Source organism: Tupaia chinensis, unplaced genomic scaffold (assembly GCF_000334495.1).
Source record: "Tupaia chinensis unplaced genomic scaffold, TupChi_1.0 Scaffold140464_1, whole genome shotgun sequence".
NCBI classification, from domain to species: domain Eukaryota; kingdom Metazoa; phylum Chordata; class Mammalia; order Scandentia; family Tupaiidae; genus Tupaia; species Tupaia belangeri.
The window spans coordinates 792,961-797,207 of record NW_006200341.1 but is presented as its reverse complement, the minus strand read 5'-3'; positions in this window follow the sequence as shown (position 1 = coordinate 797,207).

Sequence of the window (4,247 nt, the reverse complement as noted above, 5' to 3'; positions counted from 1 at the left end):
CACTAGAGGGGAGTCAAGCGACATAGCCATTACGCTGACTGCTGGTTCCCGCTTTTTTATTTTTAAGAGGTTTTTTGTTTGTTTGTTTGTTTGTTGGTAATTTAGGACACGTACACTTGCCAGAAAGACAGAGAGATAGAAAGCGAGAAATCACCCCCCAGGGGGATGGCCACGCCGCAATCCCTTCTCCTCCATTCTCCTCTCAGGATCTTGGGCACGCACGCACACGCGCCCGGCGTGAGTTTTAAGCCACCGGGTCTGGGACTCGAACCGCGGTTGACCACATGGGAGTCCAGCGACATAGCCATTACGTTAACTGCTGGTCCCATACCCACTGTGTTTTTCAAGTACCAGATCCAGGGCTTGAACTGAACAGTATGCCCTATGAGAGCTGGCTGCCCTAACCAGCACACCACCCAGCTGGCCCCAGAATTAAAAAGCATTAGGACCTCCATTACCCAGTTTCCTTACAAATTGCAACTTTGTTCCCACACATGTTCTTTTTTTTTTCTGTTGCTAACACATGGAAGACCTGTTACAAGTATAACATTTTGTATAATTTGTAGCAATTTCTTGGAACTGCCCGCTAAATACCTCAATTGTTTGTGTGTTGGCAGGAGGCCTCCAACAACCGACCCTTCTCTGCAAGAGCTTCATTAGAGACGCAACTCTGGACACGGGCCTTAAGCTGGAGCTCCTGGAGCCAGGTGGTTCGTAATTTTTCAAAAACTTTAGAAATGCCTCTTTGAAGAAGCAATGAGGATGGAGGAGAGTTAAATAAGCTGCCCTTTCAGAAGGCTCTGTTTGCCACCTATAAAGAAGAAAATGTGGGACCAGCAGTTAGCGTAATGGCTATGTCGCTGGACTCCCACGTAGTCGACTGTGGTTTGAGTCCCGGACCCGGTGGCTTAAACTCACGCCGGGCGTGTGTGCGTACGTGCCCAAGATCCCGAGAGGAGAATGGAGGAGAAGGGATTGCGGTGTGGCCATCCCCCCTGGGGGGTGATTTCTCGTTTTCTGTCTCTCTGTCTCTGTCTGTCTGGTGAACGCACGTGCCCTATAGCAAAAATCTCTCCAAAAAAAAAAAAAAAGAAGAAAATCTATAATGACCACTTTGCTAACATGGCCACTTAACCCCTATTAGCCCAATAAAAGTTTGCTTCATTATTAATACTGCTATTAAACTGACAAATGACGTCCTCATTAGCTAACTAATTTTGCTCTGTAATTCCATCGATTCGCAAGGATTTCCAGTCCGGTTCAGGAGAGGGCAAGTGATTACGGCTTATGTTCTGGCTCCCAGATGCTAGCAGAGCCAACACTGGTTGTTCTAGAATGTTCCACAGTGTCTCTGCTTCCTTGGTCAGCTTCTCAGCTCTGCATAGTTGTGTCAGCTGTGGAATGAGGTGTTTCTCACACCAGTGTGTGTGCCTGTGTGTGGAGGAGAGACAGAGGCAGAGAGACATGGAGACAAGAACAGTAACTCAGGGTCCGGCTGGGTGGTGTAGTGGTTAAGGCGGTTGGATCCCACATAGCCGTTAATGCGTAGTTCGAATCCCAGACCTGGCAACTTGAGAAAGATGCCAGGTATGGGAGCAGCAGTTAGCGTAATGGCTATGTCGCTGGACTCCCATGTAGCCAACAGCGGTTTGAGTCCCCGGCCCGGTGGCTTAAACTCACACCGGGCGCATGCACATGGGTGCCCAAGATCCCAAGAGGAGAATGGAGGAGAAGGGATTGCGGTGTGGCCATCCCCCCTGGGGGGTGATTTCTCACTTTCTGTCTCTCTGTCTCTCTGTCTTTCTGGCGAGAGCACGTGCCCTATAGCAAAAACCTCTCCAAATAAATAAAGAGATTACAGAGTGGCCATCCCCCCTGGGGAATAACTTCTCACTTTCTCTCTGTTTCTCTCTATCCAGTGAGTACATGAGCCCAATAGGAAAAAAAAAATTTTTAAAGAATCATAACTCCAGGCCAGCAGGTGGCTTACTGGTCAAAACACTGAACTCTCATATAGTCAGCCATGGTTCGAGTCCTGGACCTGGCAGCTTGAAACTCACACCAGGCGCGTGTGCGTGCGTGCCCAAGATCCCGGAGAGGAGAATGGAGGAGGAGGGATTGTGGTGTGGCCATCCCCCCTGGGGTGGAAGGTGACTTCTCCCTTTCTGTCCCTCTGCGGCAGGTTCATACACCCTACAGGGAAAATATCTAAAAAGGAAAAAGAAAGAAAGAGAGAGACATAGCCGAACTCTGCCTGCTGGCCAGATGGCACTGGGGGGACGTTGCTCCCAGTTTAGCGTCCACTGGGGGACAGCTTTGAGAGCTCCTCGGGAGATAGCCCCGCTGCAGAGTCGGCGGCTAATCTGCGTCCGATCTAAGACTTGATGCTTGTGCAGCGAGAAGCCCGCCTTTCTCGCCCGTTGCCAAGAAATGCCAGTGATCTTTAAAGTCGGGCCAGATTTCCCGCAGCTGGAGAGTCTCTGCAAAGACAAAGCTCCCATCCATGCGCGGGAGCCTCCCTCGTTCAACCCCAGGTGCTGGGTCAGCTGGTCAGCAGCCCGGCCACCTGCGGGCTAAGCACAGTTGGGGTCAGATCTGGGCGCCCCATGGAGACACGCCAGATGGGCAGCTCACACTCTCTTTGTTTCTCTCAAGGCCTCAGGAAGTGCAAGGATTCTTGGGGGGGAGCCACTCACGCTGCAGGAGGTTTAAGCCACGGAGTCAGGAGGCTGAAATTCAGATCCGCAAACACACAAAGTGGAATATGAGGGTAAGGACAGGAGGGCCATGGGACCAGCAGTTGGCGTAATGGCTATGTCGCTGGACTCCCATGTAGTCGACCGTGGTTCGAGTCCCGGACGCGGTGGCTTAAAACTCACACCAGACGCATGTGCGTGTGTGCCCAAGATCCCGAGAGGAGAATGGAGGAGAAGGGATTGCGGCGTGACCATCCCCCCTGGGGGGTGATTTCTCGCTTTCTGTCTCTCTCTCTCTGTCTGTCTGGCGAGCGCACTTGCCCTATAGCAAAACCCTCTCCAAAAAAAAAAAAAAAAGATATTGGCCTCCCATCTGGCCGACCACAGTTCGAGTCTCAGACCTGGCAGCTTGCTCTCTCACTTCCCCTCCTCTCTTTTTCTCTAAAATTAAAAAATAATACTACTACATAAAACTCATTAGCTAATCAACTTTTTTTTAAAAAAAGAGGCTCTCCCACATGTTCTAGAGATGCAAAGACAACCTGTTTACAGGGCAATTCTGTCAATATTTCGAGTCCCTTTTTTTTGTTTTTTAAGATAACATGTAAGGCCCATGCACTCACCAAAGAGAGGCAGAGAGTGAGGGAGAGTGAGAAAACACCCCCTGAAGGAATGGCCGTGCTGCAATGCCTTCTCCTCTTGGGATTTTGGACGTGCACGCACACACCAACCTGGCGTGTTTTTCAAACTGCTGGTCCTGGGACTTGAACTGCACAATCAGCCATTTAGGATCCAGCAGGCTTAACTACGCCACAGGCTGGCCCTCGAGGGAATTTACTTTATTTATTTATTTATTTGTTTGTTTATCTGGAGAGGTTTTTTGCTATAGGGCGCGTGCACTCTCCAGACAGACAGAGAGACAGAAACTGAGAAATCAGCCTCCAGGGGGGATGGCCACGCCATAATCCCTTCTCCTCCATTCTCCTCTCGGGATCTTGGGCACGCACGCACAAGAGCCCGGAATGAGTTTAAGCCACTGGGTCTGGGACTCGAACTGCCGTCGACTACGTGGGAGTTCAGTGACATAGCCATGACGCTAACTGCTGGTCCCCTTTATTTTTTTGTTTTAAGTTCCTGCCATAGGGCACGTACACTCTCCGGAGAGACAGTGAGAAATCTCCCTAAGGAGGGACAATCACATGGCGATCCCTTCTCCTCTCTCCTCCTGGAAGTTTGGGCACACACACACACACACACACACACACACACACACACACGTTCCTGGCATAAGTTTCAAGCTGCCAGGTCTGGGACTCGAACCACATTCGACCATGTGGGGGTCCAGTGCCTTAACCACTATGCTACCTCTGGCCCGAGGACATTTCCTTTTGCCTCAGCAATCCTACTTGCAAGACTATATCCTGCAGCCATTCCCGGTGTGCAGTGACACTTACACCAGGGTAGTGAGGCCACCTTGTTTGTGACAGTAACCTATTAGTCACACCAGCTCCTTCACCGGGGAAGCCACGAATAACCCGCGGAATAATAAAC